The sequence below is a fragment of the Xenopus tropicalis genome, chromosome 6 (genome assembly GCF_000004195.4).
Source record: "Xenopus tropicalis strain Nigerian chromosome 6, UCB_Xtro_10.0, whole genome shotgun sequence".
NCBI classification, from domain to species: Eukaryota; Metazoa; Chordata; class Amphibia; order Anura; family Pipidae; genus Xenopus; species Xenopus tropicalis.
This window is the reverse complement of record NC_030682.2, coordinates 41,053,257-41,066,321: the sequence shown is the minus strand read 5'-3', so window position 1 is coordinate 41,066,321 and position 13,065 is coordinate 41,053,257. Positions and strand designations below refer to the sequence as shown.

Below are 13,065 nucleotides of genomic sequence, written 5' to 3'. Positions count from 1 at the left end.
TTCGAATGTTTCTGGCAACCCACCCGTCAGATCTCTGGTACCGCAGGTGACGAACTGCCTGAAAAGCCTTTCCATGGGCAACAAAATGAATTGCCAGTGCAAAGGACTACGTGTCCCTTCGGCTTTCCGAAGTTGTGCAAAGTTGTCTGCAGGGTGAAACTTTGTCCAACTTCGGTAAGCTGAAGTGAAGCGTAGGCCTTTCCATCGGTGACTCCTATTATTGCTGCTGGAAAGGCATTTTGGAGTGGTTAGTCACTATCGCAGGCACATACTCGCTCCATGGGACATTAGCCTTATGGTGTAGTTTTTAAATTCTGTATTACAGTGTGTGAATTGCAAATAATACATTTTAATAATGGTGTGTGCAGAAATAGCCAGAACAGCATCATGCAAGTCCTTTCAGGCAGCTACTACCTCGGCTATTGATTTCTTATATCTGTTTTATATGACTCAGCTTTTCCTCATATCAACAATACATGTGCGTCAGGCACAGTGTTACCCATAGGCTACTTTAGAAACAAGTAAATAAGGACTAGATTGGAATTACAGAAAGATAACAGGGTGGAAAAGGTAAGGAAACTACCAAATGCCCCATGGAGAGAGTAGTCGTCCGCGATAAAGTCTTGTTACTGTGGCGACTAATCCACCAAAAAAGTGATTCTCTGGTGGAAAGGCATACAAGTCGCGAGAAGTTGCTTGCAGAAGGAAACTTCGCACGACTTCAGAAAAACTTAAGTGGCAGATATACTTTTGCACTGGTGATTCATTTTGTTGCCAATGAAAAGCATTTCGGAGAGATTAGTCCCCCTTGGTAGCAAGGATTTATCACGGGTTTCTTTTCTCTGTGGGGAATTAGCCTAAAAGACATGAACAAAAGGCATAGTAGCTAGTGGGTGAAAAGAGGAAGGGAATGAGAGAAAATAAACATTAAATGCATAAAATTAACTAATGGTAAATGGCTAGTTTCTCTGCTGCCATATTTACTGGTAGACAAATTCTCTATTTCTCCCTCTACTCTATGTAAATGGATGCTTATCACCTTATCAGCCACCTTTTTATAACCCTGGATATTTAAGAAAGCTAAACTTTCCTCGTTGCTTCCACTCATAAATAAATTAGCTAAAGTGTTCTATTAGAGTAGCAGTGTTTTAAAATGTAATTTTTGTAGATGAAAGATAGTTATATCATGTGTCTTCTGAGATATCTTCTTATATCCTGAATTTGTCACTGCCTGTCACATAAGTACCAGGAAATTCCCATGTTATTTCAAAAGCTAAATAAAACTTAATTTTCTCACTTTGCTTTCCGGTACAGGTATCGGACCCCTTATCCGGAAACCCGTTATCCAGAAAGCTCCGAATTACGGAATGCCCGTCTCCCATAGACTCCATTTTAATAAAATAATTCAGAATTTTAAAATTTATTTCCTTTTTCTATGTAGAAATAAAACAGAACCTTGTAATTGATTCCAACTAAGATATAATTAATCCTTATTGGATGCAAAACAATCCTATTGGGTTTAATTAATGTTTTATTGATTTTTTAGTAGACTTAAGGTATGGAGATCCAAATTACGGAAAGACCCCTTATCCGGAATACCCTTGGTCCCGAGCATTCTGGATAATGGGTCCTATACCTGTACAAGTAAACCCTTTTCATTTGGACCATGGTATTGGTTTTGCAGCTGGATTTCAGCAAAAAAAATTTCCATCATCGTTTTCCATATACACACATGTAAACAAAATATAATATACTGTACATACACAAGTCAAATACATTGTATGGCCAAAAGGTACATTCACTCAAAGACATACACTATTTGCCAAAAGGGTCAATCCCCGGGGCTAATCCCACTGACCTCGCTGGAATCTGCCTGTCATTGTGCATTAGGGGCAGATTTCAGCCCGAAGTTTCTGGTTGTGGTAGCATTGTCATGTTAAGAAAAAGAAAAAAAGATTTCTAGATTTCTTGTGGTAACGTGATATCATTTATTGGCTAATTGATATATGCAAGCACAGAGATACAACAGCAACAACAGAGATACAACAACAACAACATTTACATCAAAGTAGGAATCTGACATGGACATGTGTAGATAACAGAACTGAATATGGGCAAGATAATAATCTCTTGTTTGTCCTGAAAGCACTTGGGTACTAAATGTGTATGAATATTCAGTCATTTAATGCTGTCAGGGCCTTTGAAATGTCCATGGTATAGTGACACTGAAGTCACTGGTACTGTGATTGGCACAGTTCAAATGTGCCCCCACTGGATCACAAAAAGACCTTTCCAATATATTGGGATAGATTTGAAAAAAATGTAAAGCATTTCATTGTACCCTGTACTGATAAGGTTTGCTTTCACTAGCTGCTAGTGTAGCACTGTCAGGCAACTAGCATCCATTTGAGAGTCTAGTACAGGGGTAGGGAACCTATGGCTCGGGAGCCAGATGTGGCTCTTTTGATGGCTGCTTCTGGCTCACTGCCAAATATTTAATAAAAAAAATAACGGGGAGCGTGGCCTGCGCTCGGCAGATGTTCTAAGCCTTAGAACATGTCTTTTATTCGCTGAGTGCAGGCCACGCCCTCCTCTGCATTGCATCCGGCATCCTTGGGACCCACCCTACCTTGCCCCGCAGCATCCGCGGCCAAACATATTGTATGGCTCTCACGAAATTACATTTTAAAATATGTGGTGTTTATGGCTCTCTCAGCCAAAAAGGTTCCAGACCCCTGGTCTAGTAGCTGCAACCTTCACTCCACACTAGCTAAAACTGAGCATTGTAATGTTAGGCTTCTGTAAAGCCCATCTTGCTAGCGAAGATGGTTTGGAACTCGCCCATGCATTTCCAACTGAAGAGGTGATTTTATGTGTTATAGATTTTGCACTTCATTTTCACATTTCCTGAGTTTGTGTGACCTACGGCTTTGCGAATGAACTTGTTGCTACATTTTTTACTGTCCGTTTATTTGAACTTGACCTGGTAGAAATCTGCTCAGCTGATTTATTGGAAAGGTGGCATCTTATAAGGCTGCCGCTCTATATTATAGCTATTGCTAATATTGCTAATGATTGATGCTGGAGATTACATCGCTCTGGTCTCAATTAAAGAGAAGATGTCTGGATACATTTGTCTATATTGTGAAAGTGTGTGGATATATTATTGTCTTATAGAAAAGTTCATACTCGCATTTCTTAAGAAGTTGCAAATGTATTTACTGACAGACTAACGTTTCAGCTTGGTCCCCAGCATTTGTCAAAGCATAAAAACCCGCATCCAAGCCCAATTTACATATTTAGTGGCAGGAAAACCTGGCAGCACATTCCATGACCTCGGCTACCCAAATGTAAACTAATGATGTCATTGTAAGTTAGAACAAACACATGAAATAAAGAATTTAATGAAAAAAAAAACTGTTTAAGTATATAATACACAAGAGCCATGACTATCCTACAGGGTCGGACTGGGGGGGTCCCGGACCCAGGGGCCCTGCAGGTGCCCCCGCAGGCTGCGTCCCCTAGCCCCCCTGAGCGCGCGTAAATTTAACGCGTCAAAGGAGGAATGGTCGGGCAGAGGGAGCCCCTGGTAAGGGTCGGGTCTGGGCCGCCGGGGCCCACCGGGATTTTTTCCGGCGGCCCAGTCCAACCCTGCTATCCTATAAATTATATCCTAATAAACGGTGCTTGTTGATGTCATTAGTTATAATCGGTGCTTAGTGATGCCATTTCTGTCATGACTCGCTGAAATGTGTATTATAATAAAATAAAGTATTGGATATGAAGAATATGAGGATATTAGAAGTCACTTCAATGTTCCATGACCTGTATAAAAGCATAAATATAGCAACAAAAAAAATATGGTGCGCAGGTCCAGTTAGTGTAACTGATTTTAATAAACAAGAAGTTCTAGTGTTTCAAGCACATCATCGTGGTCTTCCTCAGGGATATGTTTATTTATTAAAGTCAGTTACACTAACTGAGCCTGTTCAGCACAGTACTTTTTCGTTACACATTTTACCTGCAGAGAATATAAAAAGAAAAAAAAAAGAGAACAGAATTGTAGCTCCAATAGTTCAGTGGATTCTCTTTTCTTTTTCCTTTCTCTGCAAATGACCCCTGGGAAGCTCCCATCTTATTTGGGTTGATTTGGTACAGGGGTTAATACACATTGTGTGCATCAGGATATAGGGGGATTTTTTTTTTTTTTTTTACACATTTTACCCTCCCCCAGGCACGCTGTGTTTTTGACTGCTCCTCCATGTTCCATAATGCAGCAGTGTTTGGTATAATGTTTCTTTGCTGTTAATCAGCATCCTGTACACACCCCGTGCAAAATATTCTGGTTATTAGACTCATGCAACATGCTATTGCGAGTTTGATTAACAATTGTAACCAAACCCAGGTAACTCTTGTAAGGAAAGACAGTTAGGTAATTTGTATTAAATGCAAGTCCAGGCAGACTTAGTTCTAGACAGGAGTTTGATTTCAGAGTATTAAAGGAACAGTAACACCAAAAAAATCGTTTTTTGAAAGTAATTAAAATATAATGTACTGTTGCCCTGCACTGGTAAAAGTTGTGTGTTTGCTACAATAACACAACTATAGTTTATATAAATAAGCTGCTGTGTAGCCATGGGGACAGCCATATAAACTGGAAAAAAAGGAGAAAAGGCACCGGTTATATAGCAGATAACCCATAACCTCTGTAGAATGCAGTGGTGTTTTATGTTATTTTCTATGTAACCTGTGCCTTCACCTGGCTGCCCCCCGTGGCTACACAGCAGTGTTGTTTATATGAACTATATTAGTTCTGAGGCAAACACACCAGTTGTACCAGTGAAGAGCAACAGTACATTATATTGTAATTACTTTTAAACTCTCTCATTTTTTGGTGTTACTGTACCTTTAAGCCATTCTGTGCAGCAGCTGGAAACCGATTTACAGAGCAGACATCAAACAGACTTTATTTTCCTTTTAAATCTTCTTAAAGGGGAAGGAAAGGCTAAGTCACTTGGGGGTGCCAAAATGTTAGGCACCCTCAAGTGACTTAGATCGCTTACCTTGTACCCTGGGCTGGTGCCCCTGTTAGGAGAAAAAAGCACCAGCCCAGGGTACCTGTAGGAAGCACTTCCTCCTTCCTTTTTCTTCTGCCGGCGAAATCCATCGGCCGGCGCATGCGAAAAGGAAGGAGGAAGCGCTCGCTGCTACCCTGGGCTGGTGCTGTTCTCTCTGTACAGTGGCACCAGCCCGGGGTAAAAGGTAAGCGATCGAAGTCACTTGGGGGTGCCTTACATTTTGGCACCCCCAAGTGACTTAGCCTTTCCTTCTCCTTTAAGTAGTTCCTCAAGACATTTGGCCTTAGGGCCAAACGATCGAATTAGCCCGACATCGCCCACCATAGTTGGGCATTTCGGAAGATGATCCTCTCGTTTAGCGACTTCACCAAACGAGCGGATATTGCTGTCTATGATCATTATTAGTGCTGTGTATTTCCCCACAGAATTCTAGTGTAATTGTGCCAGAACTCTGAGTTGTGTCAAAACAAATGTAATTCCATGAGCACTTGTTTGGGAATTTACTGCAAATGGTGGGTAAATTGGTAGTGGAGATGGTTTCGCTTCTGTTGTGTGCCATTCATGTGTTATTCATTTTGGTTCCAAAAATACCAGAATGCCCTGAGTTTTTTCTAGATAAGTCTATGCTCAAACACACACAGCAGGCTGCTACTCTCTTAAACCATCTGAACTGTGAAATCCAACTTGAGAAGTTTCCATGCCTTTGCAAGTCTTAGCAAAGACTTTTACTTTACTTCACACCCACAGAAATAAAGTGATTGTGGTAATATTGTGCCTAGTTTATTCTAAGTGCGAAGACACACAGAGCTACTATTAGCAGCTACTTGTCATGGCTATAAAAATAGACAATTCTTATAATTTACTGATACAGGTATGGGACCTGGGGTGTTCTGGATAAGGGATCTTTCTGTAATTTGGATCTCCATAACTTAAGTCTGCTGAAAATAATTTAAATATTGAATAATCCCAATAGGCTTGTTTTTCTTCCAATAAGGATTAATTGTATATTAATTGGGCTCAAGTACAAGGTACTGTTTTATTATTACAGAGAAAAAGGAAATCAGTTTTAAAAATTAGAATTATTTGCTTATAATGGAATCTATGGGAGATGGCCTTTACATAATTCGGAACTCTGATCTCTGCTATTGCTGGTGATTAACCGCTCTGTGACAAATTGTGTAAATACTCTCTGTTGCAGATAATGTACATTTGCGTACACATAAAATGATGTTTTTTTCCTTAGGTTAACAAAAGTAAGCTCTTTAACTATGTATCTTCTTTTGCAGGTTTTGTTCACTGATCATTTGCCTAATTGATAAGAAACTGCTTAGAGTCCGACTTCACCCAAAAATATTCCCTATTTCCCTGTGAACTTCAAAGAGCTACACTGGAACTTCTGCTATCAGCCTTGTTGCCACAGAAGGTAGATACATGCCTTATTCATAACTAAACGCAAAGCTTTGCTTAGTGCTTCTGGATGTGTAAAATTATGTTAAAGGCTGTTATATGTTTCCTTGTCACCCTTTTGTATTTTTTTTGCTTCTGGCACAGTTTAAACCCAGAGTTGCCAAAACCCTCAGGGGATTAAGAATAGTAATTAATAAACTGAAAACATGCCTAATGCTGTTGACTGTTTGGCCTGGATGGCTGCCGACATATACACTTCACGGTCCGGAAGTAACATGGTTTCTTATTTCAGGGTTTTATTAATGCATGGTAAAAGGGTTCCCCATCCGAATGAAAAAAATTCTGTGCTGATAAAGCTTATCATTAGTGTTCAATTCGTGGAACAAAGTTATATAAAAAGCACCAGATATTTCCATTTTACTTTTTTTTTAAGCATCTTTGATGTGTAGTAGTTTAAGTGCAATTCTACCAGGTAATGTTCTTTGAATTAATATACTCCAGCTAATATGAGTGCACATCTTAATGTCACATTTATTTCTCTCGTTTTTGTGCATGTTTAGCTTGTTATCAAGGGCATCTGCAAAACAATTTCCAGAGGGGGGCAAGGTCATGAACCTAAAGCAACCAGTTTTAGAGATGGTAGCCTAGGGTATCAGTAACGTGTAGCTTGCTGCGGAATATATGAGCATAAGCTATTTGGGGGGGGGCGGTTTCTGTATGGCTTATTGTGAGGGCCCTTCTCACGTCACTCCACTGAATGCTCACTGTACATGTACATATCTTCCATATCCATTTACTGTGAAAAACTGGCCTCCTACAAAGCTATATCTCAGTGAGTCTCTAGATACCAATATCACATGCATTAATTATCTAATACAGTGGCCGCAACCAGCCTTAGCAATACATACCAAATACCAAAATTGTACTTACAATTTACAGAGAGAAGAATTAATCACATTGTATTACCTGCAACTCAGCTGTACTTGCAAAGTATCCAGCATGCCCCTAGGGCCTCTAAATAAGCATACAATATAACAGTAATAATAATATATAATATAAAGTGAATTCTAGGTGGAAGTTTGTGGGACTTCTACATCCATATAAAGAACAATGTATTGGATTACGTTGTAGCCAACAGTCCACTATAACATACACCGCTCTCTTCTCAAGGAGAACTTTTTTTTTAATAACACCTAATAGGTGCTGGCATTTAAATTGATTTAAAAACATTTTACCCGAAGCAAACAGGTATGTATGTGGCTATCCAAACTGCAATATATTATGGTTTGTAAGTGTTTAAATATAGAGTCTTATTGGGATAGGTTAAAAACAGAACTGGCAAACAGGAAAACAACTAGCAGTCAATGAGGAGAAGGGCCTATTAATGGGGGACTGAGCCAGAACATAAGATATTTTATGTGAAGTGATATTCAGACAATAAAACTGACCTTCTCCTAACAGAATAAATGGAAAAGCTTGTACTGGGATTTAGTGGGTTCCCTTGGTTCACTGGTGATGTTGCGCATAGCAACTAATCAGCAATTAGATGGTCACCTACAAGTTAGGTGGCCATACACAGTAAGATCCGCTCGTTTGGCAAGGTCTGCAAATGTGCAGATTTTCTCCCAATAAGCCCACCTAAGGTTGTAGATATCGGGCCAATTAGATTGTTTCAGGTCAATTTTAGGCCAGATATCAGTCAAGTAGGCCTGTCCCGGCCCTAGCTTGTGATTTACTGACTGGGACAGTCAAATACTGGTAGGGTGGCAACCCTACGGGTAAGTGCCTTCCTTTGCCCCTTACTGTGGATGCATGTAATATTTCCTCTTTCCTCTGTGGTTGTTAGAAGGCCCTACATACAGCCAGCATGGTAACAGCAACAACAGGATTACTGTACCAGTCCAGAAGGTAAACAAAAACACAACCTTTTCTCTGTAGTATAATGGATGAAGCCCTTAGCCCTTTCTCCTACAGGTGTTTTCTGCATGATTCTGGTTACAGTGCACTGGCTAAATAATAATTATTGTATATTTGCTTTTTTATTATACTCATGGTGTGGGGTGATGAAACCTCACCATCTTGATTCCATCTTTCTCAAAACCAAGTAGTGACATAAACTGCATTCTATACTTTGTGACATTTCATTGGTATTGTAATATACAAATAGAAACGCCCCCTGCAACTGCGATAAGTAACCTATTGACTATCATTACATTGTAGTAAAGTTAAACTTCATTAATTCCTACAATTTTATTTTTGCCACCTGTGTAATCAACGATACATTCACACAATATTTAAAGGATAAAGAAATTATTTGTTTTACTAGATACTGCTACTTTGTTAAAAGTCTGTTACAGAAGATCATGGTTGAATTGACATCTGTGGCATCTGCACCTTTTATCTCAAGAACTACATTAAGTAGCATAAATATTGGATTACATATATATGATTAAGATTCCAGGAAAATGCTTCTAAGTATTTACAGTACGCTTGGGAATATTAAGTATTATTGGGAGACATTTTGAAGATTCCTGTTCTGTGCTGCCATTTGTTTTCTTTGGGGGCAAAGCTATTAGTATTGTAGTAATACTGAAAATGATATCATCCCAGAGGTGTGTGCGGTCAGCTTTTTAACTTATGTTTCATTCATTTCAACAATATATATTTCATACACAGAATAAATCTTGATGAATTATGGTTGGACAACTTTCAAGTCAGGTTATTAGAATATCCATACAGGTATGGGTTTGTAAAATATCTATATCTATATCTATATCTATATAATATTAATATAATATATACACACACAGGCATGAGACCTGCATATGAATGCTCGGGACCTGGAGCTTTCCATAATCTTTCCATAATCTGGATCTCCATACCATACTTAAAAATCATTTAAACATTAAATAAACCCAATAGGAAACTAAAATCTGACTATCAATAAAGGTAATTCATACCCATACCCTTAATCTACCCCTGTTTTTCCTTCCTTATCAATACTGTATAAATCCAAAACAGTAATATCATTTCCTTTATGATTGAAACTATGTAAACGCAAATACTGATTATGTTTAATAAAAAGAAGTTACAAAATAAACCCAATAGGATTGTTTTGCCTCCAATAAGGATTAATTATATCTTAATTAAGATCAAGTACAAGTACAAGTACAAGGCACTATTTTATTTTTTTTTCTATTCAGGACTGTTTTATTATTACAGAGAAAAGCAATTTTAAAAATTAGAATTATTTGCTTATAATGGAGTCTATAGGAGATGGCCTTCCTTTAATTTGGAGCTTTCCGATAACGGGTTTCCGGATAACGGATCCCATGCCTGTATAAATAAATAAATAATTTATTTATTTATTGTAGGAATTATATTTTCACTCCTAAATTAATTTGCAGAACTGCAAGGCAAAATGGATGTGTTTACAAATACAAAAGAAAGCAAATTCAGCTTTATCTATATATGGAACACAAAGCATTTGTGCTGAATTCCAGTGCTGAGTCAGGAAAGGGACACATGAGGGTGCCCGTTCAGCTGGTTTGGGAAGAGATGATGCATATGTGAACCCTTGTGTGTATATATTTATCTGGAAGCTGGTTAGACATTAAGAGTCGAAATATGGGCATGCCTTTCTGTATTGTCTGTTCAAACAAACAGTTCTAAATTTTGACAGTACCTTAAACTTGATGTTAAATAAGCTATTGTTGGGGGTTTTTTTGTTTGTTTTTTTAACATTTTCTGGTCGCCTCAAGGTATGATGTTTTCCTTATAAGGAAACCCCAGATATCAATCATTCTGTATAATCCCTGTGCTTAACATATTACGGGGATACAAACACAAGACTAAATGGTTTATATTTACAGACAAACATTTCGCCAGAATCGATTAACATTACAGTTGGATATTATTAGGAGCAGTGCCGCTCACCCCCGGCCAACCACCCCTGGGCGATGGGGTTGCCAGGGCCGCTGGCTGGAGGTACTGCAGTGGGGGGGGAAAGGTCCCGGAACTAGTGGTAGGTGAAAGAAGAGGTACCTGCCTGGTGCCCCCCATTGTTACCCCTTTATCCCCTTTATTGATCCTCTAGCTATGTATAAGGTCCTAAAGCCTTTCAGTGCTCTTCGAGATGCAGTTCACACACTTCTCCAGTTTAACATACTAGTTGCTTTTTAAATTAATTAAATGTTACTTGTTTCCTCTATTAATACACTGTGGCTTTGTGGCTTAGCAGTATCAGGCAGAAACCATTAGATACTATTTAAAGTAGAGCTAAACCCCAAAGATGAATATGGCTAGAAATGCCATATTTTATAGAATTAATTGACTGCATTAGCTTAAAGTTTCAGCACCTCTATAGTAGTACTGATATAGATCTTTACAATTGTCACAGGAGCTTCCCATCTTGGATACTGTTGGAACTGTCCGGGGCAGTGCACATGCTCAGTGTGCCGTGAGCAGCTGCTGAGAAGCTGATCTTAGGGATTGCTGCAAATTATCAAGCAGAAAATGAGGCTGGCCTGTCATATAAGCTGGTTATTAAATTCTCATGCTAAATGCACTGGTTTCAGAGCTGCCATATAACATACATGTGAATGAGTTACTAACCAGCTTTATACTGTTGTTTATATTCTATATATACAGTATATTGTGAGTAAGCTCAGTAAGTGACAGCAGTGCAGAGCACTTGCAGTGATTCAGCAGAAAAGAAGATGGGGAGCTACCGGGCATCTTTGGGGGCACGATCTTCCCTGCTAAAGGGCTGTGGTTGCCTGGGGCTGGTACAGAAGCCCAAAACATAATTTGCAACATTTCTGCCCTACTTCTTTAGTTAAGCTTTAGTTCTAAAAAAAAAATATATATTTTCACACTTTCTAGTGTTTGCTGATATTGGTATGACTTTCTAATATTTGCACACCCAATTTAACTTCTTCACCTACTCTGAACTAACCTGTACATCAGGTTTTCTGGTACTGCGCATACATGTTATTCTGTTGAGTAAACAAAGGAAATGTTCTTTTTGTTGTGGTGTTAATCAGTTGTGTATGTTTCTATGAGATACAAGTTAGGCCATTAGTCACTTGTCAGAGACATACAGCTAGAAGGATTTTTTTGTACTTTTAACTTCAGCAAGAATGTGAATCACCGGTAGGAAAACATATGTGACACTTTGGCTTTCCAAAGTCACTTGAAGTTGCCTTGTGAAGAAATTTAAGGTGACTTTGGAAAGCCAAAGGGACACGGTTTCCCACTGGTGTTTACATTCTCGCCAGTAGAAAAGCTTTCAAGGAGATTAATCTTGGGGCGACTAATCTCCTTGTGTCATCGCCCTTATGAGGAAACAAGGAGAAAGACAGGCATTTATTCCTGCAAGTTCAAAAAGACCTCTGGTATATATCAGAGGAATCTGTTTTGGTGTTGTACTTTCTGAAGACTTAATGCATGGCTTTTTAGGTTGTGTGTCACAAAATCTGAAACCTTATAGGTTTTTAAAGGACTCTTTGGTTGGTTGATAAAATAGATCTGTCAGATCTACAGTGTTATCCCCTGTGGCTATATGTAGCTATGCAACCTGCTGAAAAGCCTGGAGAATTCAATAATTCAGTATACATTTAGCTACATGTATTTTATGAGCACAGTAAACTCTCACTGGCATAAATTCAGTTGAGGGGAGATAAAGAGTGGGTACATGATACTTTTAATTTCTGGGCTGACGGCCATTTCTGATGCACTGGGGGACCTGATATGTAAATAGAATTGAACTGTGCTCTGTGAATTTAAGGGGCAATATACCCCCTTGTTAAACATAAATTCAATGAATAATGTTTTGCTGAGCTTCATTTTTGCCACAAAATCTGCTTTTGTTATTTCTTAAGGTAGGACAAAGAGGGACACTGAAGCTAATCCATGTTTGTCCTTTGTGAGGTAGAAGTCCTAGCTCATTGTGTCAATTTCCCTGTTTGCTAGGTTTAGCTCATGAAACAGCAAAACCATAGTTTTTTTGTGTGTGTGATTTAAAAATAGGCAAAAAGTATATTTAAGTATTACTTAAAAACATTCATTTTGTAATGTTACTGTTTCTTTAAGCCAAGCCATATTCATTGAATTTGTGCTTTATTATTATCAGTTCTTATGGGAGGGGGTGAGCAGGAGAAGGGAGAGAGGAGAGAGCTGCACAGGTTCGGCCCCAGGAATGGAGGCTTTTTCTGAGAGAGGAAGTCTGATACCGAAGTACACATGTACACTAAAAAAGACAAGACATCCTGTGTTTCTTTTGATAGAGGACTCAGTGTAGCGTTTCTATGAGTATTTTACCTTTCCTTCTCCTTTAAAGTAAATAGTACTTTATCCACAAATGGAAAAGTCTACAAAAAATTCACTATAGGTCTGTAAAATATTCAGTATAACTAATGAACTATTTTTTAATTATAGATAATTAAATATTATAATTTTTAATGATAGATTTGGTAAAATATCATTCCACCCATTCTCATGTATATTCAGTGTCGGACTGGGGTACCTGGGGCCCACTAGAAAATCTCACCCCAGGGGCCCACCAAACCCATAAGTGCAG

The 13,065-nt window shown here is 38.6% G+C and overlaps 1 protein-coding gene across 3 annotated transcripts in view; it reads left to right on the top strand.

The window, feature by feature from the left end:
- osbpl3 (oxysterol binding protein like 3) overlaps positions 1-13,065 on the top strand; it is an 86,069-nt gene that overhangs the window by 3,864 nt on the left and 69,140 nt on the right. For all 3 annotated transcript variants that reach the window (XM_012964407.3, XM_012964408.3, NM_001256919.1), the window contains 1 exon segment: positions 6,365-6,501. The gene's annotated coding sequence lies outside the window, so the exon portion shown is untranslated.